Source organism: Salmo salar, chromosome 09 (genome assembly GCF_965601325.2).
Source record: "Salmo salar chromosome 09, fSalSal1, whole genome shotgun sequence".
In the NCBI taxonomy this organism is placed as follows: Eukaryota; Metazoa; Chordata; class Actinopteri; order Salmoniformes; family Salmonidae; genus Salmo; species Salmo salar.
Window position 1 is genome coordinate 30,902,902 of NC_138299.1, and position 13,159 is coordinate 30,916,060.

Sequence of the window (13,159 nt, forward strand, 5' to 3'; positions counted from 1 at the left end):
TCCCCACTCTCTCTCCATTCCTCTGTCCATCCACCCCTCTCTCTCCCCCTCTCTCTCTCCATACCTCTGTCCATTCATCCCTCTCTCTCCCCCTCTCTCTCTCCATCATCCCTCTCTCTCTCTATCCCTCTGTCCATCCATCCCTCTCTCTCCCCCTCCCTCTCTCTCAGCCAGTCAGAGTGGTGGAGTGGTGTATGCATGGCTCTCCACTAACTGGTCTATCAGAGCAGAGGGATGGAGGGATGGATGGATGGATGGAAGGGTGGAGAAAGAGGGGAGCGAGAGAGACGGAAGTCTATAAATGTGCTGTACAGTGTGTCAGACCCATTACCACTTCGCTTTATCAGCTCTGACAAACAGGCTGACTGACAAACAACACTCTGCATCCCAGACCTGATGCCAATGCGACGCATGCCAGAACAATCACACCACCCAGCAGCCATCAAACGCTACAGATACCGCCATCCATCCCACCACGCACCTATCACAAACTAGAACAGTCACCATCCCACCACGCACCTATCACAACAAAATCTAGTATAGTCAGGGACTATTCCACGATTCAGCTCAGTAGAGGGGCACACACACACACAGACACACTTCTTAACATCCTCTGCTGCTGGAGGACTACTCCTGTTCCTGTCTCAGGCTATGGGAGGATGGGAGAGAGCAGTGAGGGAGGAGCAACACCTCATCCTGGAGCAGCAAGGACACAGACACACACATACACACACTACATCAACCAACCTTACTGTAGCGTCTATTCCCCTGCTTGTAGTGCTGACACATCACAATGTGATGGGTTCCTCTGGGTTTCTTCCGTTAGTCAGTTTACCGTGCTGTATTCACCACCAACCAATCACAAGCTCCCACTTATAATTTCCATAATTTAGTTTCTAATTTGGCTTAATGCAGCCTTGTCATCCCAAAAGTGTCTCCTTTGTAATAAAAACTATAAAGCAGCAGTAGCAGCCAGCAAACTCTTAATGGTGTTAATGCAGCCGGTAATGGGGAAAGGACTTCTACTGCTTTCTTTATGGTCTCCCTCTCTCACTTCTCTTTCCAGCTCCATGGAGGTTTACACTGTTACAATAAGCTTCCCCTCTTTGTCTGCACCACTTCACTATATGACCTGAGACTCCCTCTATGGGAGCTATGGGACTGGGAGGCAGTGATCTATTCAAGTTGAGTCCAAAGTCATAGAATTCAAGTCCAAGTCTGTCCTTCATACTGTAGTCCCAAGTCCAAGTCTGTCCTTTATACTGTAGTCCCAAGTCCAAGTCTGAGTCCTTTATACTGTAGTCCCAAGTCCAAGTCTGAGTCCTTTATACTGTAGTCCCAAGTCCAGTCCCGGTAGTGCTAAAAGCTGGAGTTCAGCAATCTTTGAAGCTATATTACGTTAAGGTATAAAGCTAAGTAAGGCTAAACCGCTAATACAGTAGCTATCTAAAATGTGCTGTTGTAGCTAACATGTTGAATTATGCAAAGGAAGAAGACTTTCTGAGTCCAAGTTCAAGTGACTGCTGGTCGAGTTGGAGTCGAGTCATGAGTCAGGACTCACCAAGTCTATGAATGGTCTTTACGTGGGTTGGGCTGATGGAGAGAGATAGAAGAGAAGACGAGAGGAGAACAGAACAGAAGAGACTCACCAGTCTCTGCATGGTCTTGACGTGGGTGGGGCTGATGGATAGGGCCTCCTCATACCAGCGTTTGGCCTCGTCCACATTACCCCGCAGCTCAGCCACCTGGCCCCGTGTCAACAGCACGTTGTGGGACATGGGGAACAGGTTGGCAGCCTCCTGTGTACAGGCCGTAGCCTCCGCCAATGTACACCTTCGCTAGAAAGAGAAAGAGAGCAGAGTAGAGAGAGAGTAAAGAGAGAGTAGAGAGAGAGTTGAGGTAGAGAGAGAGAGAGAGAGTAGAGCGGTAGAGAGAGTAGAGTGTTAGAGAGAGAGTAGAGAGAGAGAGTAGAGAGTTAGAGTAGATAGAGTAGAGAGAGGGTAGAGAGGTAAAGAGTAGAGAGGTAGAGAGAGAGAGTAGAGAGGATAGAGAGTAGAGAGAGAGTAGAGAGGTAAAGAGTAGAGAGGTAGAGAGAGAATAGAGAGGTAGAGAGTGAGTAGAGAGGATAGAGAGAGAGAGTAGAGAGTAGAGAGAGTAGAGGTAGAGAGAGTAGAGAGAGGAGAGAGAGTAGAGAGTAGAGAGGTAGAGAGAGTAGAGGTAGAGAGAGTAGAGAGAGGAGAGAGAGTAGAGAGTAGAGAGGTAGAGAGAGTAGAAAGGTAGAGAGAGAGTAGAGAGAGTAGAGAGGTAGAGAGAGTAGAGAGGTAGAGAGTAGAGAGTTAGAGAGAGAGTAGAGAGGTAGAGAGAGTAGAGGTAGAGAGAGTAAAGAGGTAGAGAGAGAGTAGAGAGAGAGTAGAGAGGTAGAGAGAGAGTAGAGAGAGGGTAGAGAGGTAAAGAGTAGAGAGGTAGAGAGAGAGTAGAGAGGATAGAGAGTAGAGAGAGAGTAGAGAGGTAAAGAGTAGAGAGGTAGAGAGTGAGTAGAGAGGATAGAGAGAGAGAGTAGAGAGGTAGAGAGAGTAAAGAGGTAGAGAGACTAGAGAGAGTAGAGAGGTAGAGAGAGTAAAGAGGTAGAGAGACTAGAGAGTGTAGAGAGGTAGAGAGGTAGAGAGAGAGAGTAGAGAGAGGACAATAAAGTGACACAGACATAAACTTGGAGATACACTGACTGACTGACAGTAGACATACGGGCACAGAGACCGCTTCACACAATCGGATAAAAACAGACACAGAAGCACACGCGCACACACTTCCTGTGGTAATGGGAGATGCAGCAGACCAGAGGGTTGATTGCTGTCTTCTTACTTAATGATTTCATTTGATCTGCAGGCAGAGAGGAAATGAGAGCGTCTAGCAGGTGGCAGCCAGACTGATAAACACACACACACACACCTTATTGCTTTGTCCCTACCTTTCTTAAATAAAGCCCATAGATAATATAGAGAGATTTGAGTGACTATCTTAGTTTTCCAAAGCAATAAAAACTATCCAAAGATCATATCATTTGTTTCATCATCATCTTCCCTTCGGGGGAAATAGCTAATAATATGAGAAAACATTAACTTAAAGTCATACAATGTGTGTGTGCACAAGTTTAATTGTGTGAAACTCTCTATGTCTCTGTGTGTGTGTGTGTTTTCCTGTGTATGTGTGTGTCTCCCTGTGTATGTGTGTCTCCCTGTGTGTGTCTCCCTGTGTATGTTTGTCTCCCTGTGTGTGTGTGTCTCCCTGTGTATGTTTGTCTCCCTGTGTATCGCCCTGTGTATCTCCCTGTGTATCTCCCTGTTATCTCCCTGTGTATCTCCCTGTGTATGTGTGTCTCCCTGTGTGTGTGTGTCTCCCTGTGTATGTGTGTCTCCCTGTGTATGTTTGTCTCCCTGTGTATGTGTGTCTCCCTGTGTATGTTTGTCTCCCTGTGTATGTGTGTCTCCCTGTGTGTGTGTGTGTCTCCCTGTGTGTGTGCGTCTCCATGTGTGTGTGTCTCCAGGCAGGCTGTGCTGTCCTCATTTGTTGGTCCCAGAGAAAGAAAGGATGTTATATCTAGGACATCTCCCTATTCTCTGGCATTTTGTCGTTTTCATGGAGCGGCAAAGCTCTGCACGGCCTCCAGTAGTAGCGTGTGTGTGTGTGTGTGTGTGTGTGTAAGAGATTGTTTGGGGTTGGTTCACTCAGCCTCAGTAGCACTAGGCAGGCAGCAGCAGCTGGTTGAGGGAGGGGACCATGTTCTGCTCTATCCTCTGATAGCAGGAGTGGATTTTTCTCCCTCTCTCCCTGCATCCTCCTGCTTCTCCCTCTCTCTTCTTCCCTCTACCTGCGAGTATCTATGCTAGGCGGGCAATAAGGATATTCACCCCATAAAGTAGTCAGTGTGTAGATTCTAGAGATGATTATAGTGACCAAAATGATCACGATTATCAGTATTATCGCGGTATTGTTCAAATGTTCTGGAAATGTTCAGAAAGTACTGACACACTGAAATCATTTCACCAGGTTTTATATTGAAAACCAACAAACAACAAATAAAATTAGCAGCACTATACACTTTTTGTGTGCATAAACACTAAAATAATAACATTAACATTAAAGATGGCGCCATGTGGCCATGAGAGGTAAAAGTTTCCCTAGTGCAGGTTTAAATGAACACAACCTTAAGTAAGCACATCAAATGTGCAGGTGTTGACATTAAAATAACAACACAAAATATGTAAAGAAATCAAATGAACAGCACTGATTGTATGTCTGTTCTCTCCTTCATAAAGAAATAAGGTGCTGCTGGCCTAACATCCTGTATGTATGCATCTTTGTTCACTTGAGATTGAAATGTAAAAATGTCAGCATATTTACTTTGTCCGTTTTAAGTAGTGATCTGCGAGGAGAGACAATGTGCCCGCTGCCACTGAACACTCTCTCTGATGGCACGCTGGTTGATGGGATAGCTTCCTGGCAACCCTGGCAAGATGAGGCAGCTCTGATGTATGGCCCCTCCACCACACCAGTGGATCCTCTTCTGCTGGAATGGGTGGGGCCCCTCCACCACACCAGTGGATCCTCTTCTGCTGGAATGGGTGGGGCCCCTCCACCACACCAGTGGATCCTCTTCTGCTGGAATGGGTGGGGCCCCTCCACCACACCAGTGGATCCTCTCCTGCTGTAATGGGTGGCAGAGACAGGTAGACCTTGATCTCTTCTTTCCCTCTGTCTTCTGGGGTGGTTGGAATCTGACCCTCTTCACCTCTCTGCTGATTGTTGAGGTAATCTTTCTCAGCAACCCAGCCAGGCCTTTCCCCTCCGATGCTACTGTGGGGATGTTGGTGGTGGAGGTGCTGCTGGTGCTTTGTGGTTCTTCCCTGACTGCCAGCTGCCAGCTTCAAGGCCTCCTGGACACAGCTGTCAGTGGCAACTTTTGCAGCCTCAGGCTCATCTAAAAAGCTCATTTTGAAGCGGGGGTCAATTAAACAAGCCATGTGGATGACTCTCTTTGCCTTCTCTGTGTCTGTTGTTAAGGTCTTCTCTCATTACCCTTTTCATCTCCCTGGTCAGGGATGGCTCCTTTTCCACCAGAACATTTTCCTTTTCCACCAGAACATTTTCCTTTTCCTTTTCCACCAGAACATCACAGGTGATGTGGTCCAGGACAGGCTTGACGGCTGACAGTGTCACTCGTGTCTCTGAGGCATGTGCATCTGTAAACTTGCTCAGAGGTTCAAGAAGCTGGCACAGTTGCTCCATGACACTTATGTCGGCATCCTTGGGCATCAGATGCCATGTTCCTCTTTCTCCAGCCAGTGTCGCACAGACTGGCTGCTGTTGGCTGAGGAAACGCTCAAGCATCTTGTGTGTAGATCCCCATCGGGTCACCACATCATGGATCAGAGCCTTCTGTGGAATGTTGAGGACAGCTTGCTTTTCTCTCAGTTCTCTCCTTCTCTTCCAGCTCCGTGAGAAGCCTTGGACCAGATGACAGCAGGCCTTGACTGCTGTGTCAACTCTCTGAATTTTCAGAGCCTTTGAGATGGCCAGGTTCAAATGATGGCCAAAGCACCCAAAGCCACAGATCTGGGAACTCTTCAAAAGCCTTGATCATGTTGGTTGCGTTGTCTGTGGTTATGCAGACCAGGTCTTTCTTGTTGATCACCCCCACTCTTCCAGCATATTCTCAAAAAACTCTCTGATGTTGTGAGCCGAGTGATCTTCTGTGAAGAACTGTTTCCAGGCGGGTTGACTCCAGTTGCCAGTCTGGGGTGAGGTAATGGATAGTGAAGCTGATGTAGGGTTGATCACCCCTGCTTTCACTGGTCCAGAGGTCAGTAGTTGCAGAAAACCAGGTGCCTTGAGCCAAACTTTATCCAACAGCAGCTTTAACCTGGTTGTACAGGTTTGGGATTTCAGTCTTGAAAAATATCGCTCGTGATGGCACTTTGTTGTGAGGCTCGGCAACCTTCATCAGCCTCAGAAAGCCAGGCCTTTCAACAATTTGAAATAGCATCATGTCCTTTGCAATGTAATATGAAAGGGCTGCAGTGAGGTCTTGTGCATGTTTTGATGTGGGTGCATAAGCAGCCTGCCTTTTAAATGCTTGAGTGTCTGTGTCACAACTGTAGATGAGGGACCAGTAGCGTCACTGGGTTTGCCTGCTGCACACCCACTCTATAAACAAGGGAATAGCAAATGTATTATTATTATTGGTGTTGTTACGTTATAAAAATAATTATTATTCACTCACTGACACACACACAGTCTATCTTCTGTGTTGCATTTGAGTATATGCAATGACCCCATGCACAATTTACATAAATACAAATGAGTCTTAAGAAGACCGTGATAGTAATTGCAATGAGCCCAACGATTGACATAAATACAGGAGTCTTGTGTAGGAGTCTATAGTGTTTCTCCTTTTGGAACACTTTAACAACCAAGTCGACGACTGACGGATTTTAAATGAACAGAATATGTTGGTTGGGTGACTAAACTACATAACGTGTTATCATGTGCAATGGGCCAATAGGCTGCAGACACAACGCATACAGCAGCAGAACAACGTGCAGTGTTTTTACAAGAGTAGGTAACACTGAAAGCTTCAGTTTACATTATTGACAAGCTATTAGCAAGTTAGACAAAAAATGACATTTTCCCCCATTCCGAAGTCCCCACATCATGCATTGAGCTAAATGTTAACTTACCAGTTGCTACTGACCTGATAACATAAAAACCACCGTATAACATAATAATAAGATTGATTAATAATAATCAAGTAAAGTGTTACCCAAGTATGTGTGTGTGTGTGTGTGTGTGACTGTGCATGTGTATATATTTCAATGTGTCCATGTGAGTGCCTATGTATGAGTATTCCTGTATGATGGGCATGAGTTTGTTTGTAATGTGATTGGCAGTAGGTGGTGGTATGCAGTTGTGGAAAAAGTACTCAATTGTCCCGTCCCCCCACCCCAGTGAAAGTTGCGCCCCTGAATGTAATAACCACCGGTTAATGTAATAACTTGTTACATTTAGAATACAAAGTTATTACGTTTAGCGTTCAACATTTTATATGTTTACCAGTGTTGGGTTGTAATTTGAAATACTTGCTACACCAGAAGTTAATGTTTATATGTAGGAGGAATGTATATGGTGGGGTCAGTGGAAATTGGATAAGAGCCAGGGGCTTGGAATGTTACTAAGTGAGGGAAAAGGCAATCACAAGGTTGCGGTCACTGATGAGGGTGGATAGCTGTGGATTAGTGAGGAATGGGGGCCGAGGTCAGATCAGGTCACATGAAGAGAGAAGGAACAGTTTATTACCCACATCACTTCATTTCCTGCCTAGCAACAAAGATGTAATGTTTAGAGAAAAGGAGGCGATTCCGCCTAAAGGCGGGGTATAAATATTTGTGGTGGTGGAAACATGTCTTTGTCTTTTCAGATGTTTGACCCAGTGGGTGAATAACCTTAGTTTGAGCTTTAACTAGTTGTCTGTTAGGTTCTAAATAAACAGAGTAAAAACTAACACAGGCAAGTTATTACATTTTCTCTCAACCATCCCCTCATCTCTCTCTCTCTCCGCTCTCATTCATTTATTCTCTCTCTTTCAGAGCCGAGAGGCAGTTTTAGTGGGAGGTGACGTCCCCTTGGTGTGAGAATCTACGCAAGGCTGGCGATAAGAATATTGACCCAATAAAGAAGTCAGTGTGTAGATTCCTTCCCACCTATCGCCCTGCCTGGGTTATGATAATGGTCCACAGTCAGATCACCTCCCAGGAACATATTTTGATTCCATTAAGCTGCTGTTTGGTAGTAGTCCACCACCCTCCTCCCACCACAACCCCACCTCCCCTGAATTCATGGTTTACCACTCCCACACACCCTGTCAATCACTGTGAGTGTCTCCATGTATGAGTATTCCTGAATGATGGGCATGAGTTTGTTTGTTTTTTAATTGGCAGTAGGTGGTAGTATGGGCATCAAATTGAGCAAATTAGTACATAAAAACCATGATTTTGATATCTTATATGATTGGTTGAAATTGTTAAATTATTAATAAAAAAAGTTGTTACTCACCGGTTAATGTAATCAGGGGCGAAACTTTGGTTTTAGAAGTAGGGGGGACATAACCTGGGTGGGGGGGGGGCAAGAGCATCTAAAGCTCATTTCCTGCCTTTCTACTAGTGCTGTACCCAAAAACAACAAAAATCTTGGTCGAGTAGTCTTTTCTTTCGACCAATCGATTGGTTGAAAGTTTTAAACGTGTATTTTTCCATATATAGATACACCCTGTGTTAATAAAATGAACTATATGTACTGAACTTAAAATCATTAAGACACACAAGTGACTCAAGAGGAAGCCAGAAATCAAGATTGCCTACCAGAAGAAAAAAACCTGTTCATGACCCCTTTCTCCCGCTGCTGCTGGCCTTCGCAGATTCTGCCGTTAAGCTCCGGTAATAGGCTTCACCAGCGATCGGCAACCTTTTTCATTTGGAGTGCCAATTTATCTTACCATTTCTACCAATCTGCGTTCCAGTTATGATTTCCATATGCATATTTTAGTGGAACAGTTACAATTCATTTAAAACAGCCTTTCTATCTCACAATTATTGTCTGTGGTTAATCTACATTCTATCTAAATGAAAATGATACACATTTAAAAGTAACATTTATTGCCAATGCCAACTATGTCAAAATAGCCTGTATAAAGCCAACATATAAAAACATCGCAGCCTGCAGGCATAAAATATCCTGATAAAAAGAATTAACTTACAAATGACATTGGCTACGCACGGCCTGTCTGCAACGAACTTTAAAAATTGTATCAACTGGGTCGCCCAGAAACTCTTTGCCTGCAAACTTGAAACATTGTATAAAATATTCTGGGCCCTCAAGAGTTTCTTGCGCCAGTGAGCTCGGGACAAACACAGCTGTAGGCTATGCAAGGGATAAGAAGTAATCAGGTATTTTATGACATTTCCACTGGATCTGAGCACTACATTTTTCCCTTTCATGCTGAGTGGTTACCGAAAGGGAGAGAGCTGGAAATATTGTTCAAATACTTCCAAATACATTCATTCTAAAAACCGACTTTATTTACTTGCTGTTTGAGGTAAAGAAAAATTACTTTGAGAAGCTCCAGAGCTCATTAGTGGTGGTGAGTTTAGTCAATCAGAAATACTATCAGACATCCCCAAATGAGAACATTTATAGGCCTACATTTGCATGCAGGCCAGGTAGACTAGTCCTACTTGTATATGCTTTATCAGGTAAAGTTCGCCTCAGCGGTCACAGACTGGTCTTCCCTGGCTGCCTGACCCTGATGAGACCCCTGTCACCATCTGATCCTGCTCAGATGTGGTATGACAAAGAATTACATTGGTGTACATTTATACATCATATTATCTAAGAATAGAATCAAATGAGACAATATTTGAAATGACCATTATTCCCAGTTCTCAGACTGTAGCCTACCCATCAGCTCAAGGTGGAACTTTGTATCCATTCACTGATTGTTATAATATACAGTCGTGGCCACAAGTTTTGAGAATGACACAAATATTAATTTTCACAAAGTCTGCTGCCTCAGTTTGTATGATGGCAACTTGCATATACTCCAGAATGTTATGAAGAGTGATCAGATGAATTGCAATTAATTGCAAAGTCCCTCTTTGCCATGCAAATGAACTGAAATCCCCAAAACACATTTCCACTGTATTTCAGCCCTGCCACAAAAGGACCAGCTGACATCATGTCAGTGATTCTCTCGTTAACACAGGTGTGTATTGACGAGGACAAGGCTGGAGCTCACTTTGTCATGCTGATTGAGTTCGAATAACAGATTGGAAGCTTCAAAAGGAGGGTGGTGCTTGGAATCATTGTTCTTCCTCTGTCAAAAAACTGTCAACCATGGTTACCTGCAAGGAAACACGTGCTGTCATCATTGCTTTGCACAAAAAGGGCTTCACAGGCAAGGATATTGCTGCCATTAAGATTGTACAAAATCAACCATTTATCGGATCATCAAGGACTTCAAGGAGAGCGGTTCAATTGTTTTGAAGAAGGCTTCTCAGCCAAGGGAGTTGCTTCTCAGCCAAGGGGTTGGGCTCACTCACAATTTTGCCTAAGAACACAGCCATGAATAAAGAATGGTACCAACACATCCTCCAGAGCAACTTCTCCCAATCATCCAGGTACAGTTTGGTGACGAACAATGCCTTTTCCAGCATGATGGAGCACCTTGCCATAAGGCAAAAGTGATAACTAATTGTTGGTTAAGGGCTTGTACGTAAGCATTTCACCTGTTGTGTTCAGCGCATGTGACAAATACAATTTGAATTGAAGACACAATGAGCATAGTGTTGTGTACTGACTGTGCACCATGACAGTGAAGCCTGTAGAGCTGTTTATTCCGTGTCCATGTGAAAAGTAGGGAATTACCTAGGAAAACTGACAGATCAATAACGTATCATTGCTATACTGACCATCTTTTTTTTACCCCTTTTTCTCCTCAATTTTGTGATATCCAATTGGTAGTTACAGTCTTGTCCCATCGCTGCAACTCCCATACGGACTTGGGAGAGGCAAAGGTCGAGAGACATGCATCCTCAGAAGCACGGCCCTGCCAAGCCGCATTGCTTCTTGACACAATGCTCGCTTAACCCGGAAGCCAGCCGCACCAATGGGTCGGAGGAAACACCGTATAACTGCCGACTGAAGTCAGCTTGCAGGCACCCGGCCCGCCACAAGGAGTTGCTAGACTGCGATGGGACAAGGACATCCCGGCCGGCCAAACCCTCCCCTAATCCGGACGACACTGGGCCAATTGTGCGCCGCCTCATGGGTCTCCGGGTCACAGCCGGCTGTGACACAGCCTGGGATCGAACCCGGGTATTTAGTGACGCCTCAAGCACTGCGATGCTGTGTCTTAGACCGCTGCGCCACTCAGGAGGTCTGCTGTACTGACATTGCGCTGTCAAAAAACGTCAGAATATCGGTATTCAATTTGTTTGGCCACTGGTTTCATCGTTTGATTCAAGTCTAGTGTGATTGAGGCAAAAATAATACCTAAAGTTAGTGACTTGGCTAGCTAATGTTAGCCAACTTTTGGATAGCTCTAATGGTAGCTACATCAACTGTCAAAAACTAGCAAAGTTAATTTACTTCTGTTGAAAGGGGACAAAATAAAGGCTACAAAATACTTCCAAACACACAACAGCTGTTAGATACTGCTACCTGACAGAAAGCTAGAGGCTAGAGTTAAACTGGCTGTGGTAGCTAGGAGCTAGCCAACGTTAACCAGCTAGTTAATTTACTTCAGACAGAACTTTAGTCGAGAGGGGAAGAAACATTAGCTAACATTACAGTTACACTACTAGCTCAGCACTGGGATTTTTTTTTCTTTTTCTGTTAAGTCAAACAGCACTTACCTTGCCAGCTACATCAGTCAAATAAAGAGTGGCCAGCCAGTTCCTGCTCTGCTTACTTTTACAACTCAGAGAAAAAGCACAACACACTGTTCGCATGCTCTGTTCGCATGCTCTGTGGTGTCTGCGCCGTCCTAAAACCAACCGGCTGAAACCTACAAACAGCTGCATGTTCCTAAATCCACACTGTTGCCTCTTCTTGTATCACAGTGCAATGATAAAATTAGGGGGGACAAAAATGTAATGTCCCCCCATCCCTAGTGAAAGTTGTGCCCCTGAATGTAATAACCACCGGTTAATGTAATAACTTATTACATTTAGAAGAAAAAGTTAACACGTTTACCGTTCAACATTTTATGTTTGCCGGTGTTGGGTTGTATTTTTATTTTAAGGGGTGGATCAGCTTTAATATTGATTGTGGATAGATTGCGTCCATCAGTGGAATTGTCTGCATCATATCCAATCCCCCATATATTTTTAAATATTAAATATTATATTAATAAATATACTGCTCAAGAAAATAAAGGTAACACTAAAATAACACATCCTAGATCTGAATGAATGAAATAATCTTATTAAATACTTTTTTCTTTACATAGTTGAATGTGCTGACAACAAAATCACACAAAAATAATCAATGGAAATCCAATTTATCAACCCATGGAGGTCTGGATTTAGAGTCACACTCAAAATTAAAGTGGAAAACCACACTACAGGCTGATCCAACTTTGATGTAATGTCCTCAAAACAAGTCAAAATGAGGCTCAGTAGTGTGTGTGGCCTCCACGTGCCTGTATGACCTCCCTACAACGCCTGGGCATGCTCCTGATGAGGTGGCGGATGGTCTCCTGAGGGATGTCCTCCCAGACCTGGACTAAAGCATCCCCCAACTCCTGGACAGTCTGTGGTGCAACGTGGCGTTGGTGGATGGAGCGAGACATGATGTCCCAGATGTGCTCAATTGGATTCAGGTCTGGGGAATGGGCGGGCCAGTCCATAGCATCAATGCCTTCCTCTTGCAGGAACTGCTGACACACTCCAGCCACATGAGGTCTAGCATTGTCTTGCATTAGGAGGAACCCAAGGCCAACCGCACCAGCATATGGTCTCACAAGGGTTCTGAGGATCTCATCTCGGTACCTAATGGCAGTCAGGCTACCTCTGGCGAGCACATGGAGGGCTGTGCGGCCCCCCAAAGAAATGCCACCCCACACCATGACTGACCCACCGCCAAACCGGTCATGCTGGAGGATGTTGCAGGCAGCAGAACGTTCTCCACGGCGTCTCCAGACTCTGTCACGTCTGTCACATGTGCTTAGTGTGAACCTGCTTTCATCTGTGAAGAGCACAGGGCGCCAGTGGCGAATTTGCCAATCTTGGTGTTCTCTGGCAAATGCCAAACGTCCTGCACGGTGTTGGGCTGTAAGCACAACCCCCACCTGTAGACGTCGGGCCCTCATACCACCCTCATGGAGTCTGTTTCTGACCGTTTGAGCAGACACATGCACATTTGTGGCCTGCTGGAGGTCATTTTGCAGGGCTCTGGCAGTGCTCCTCCTGCTCCTCCTTGCACAAAGGCGGAGGTAGCGGTCCTGCTGCTGGGTTGTTGCCCTCCTACGGCCTCCTCCACGTCTCCTGATGTACTGGCCTGTCTCCTGGTAGCGCCTCCATGCTCTGGACACTACGCTGACAGACACAGC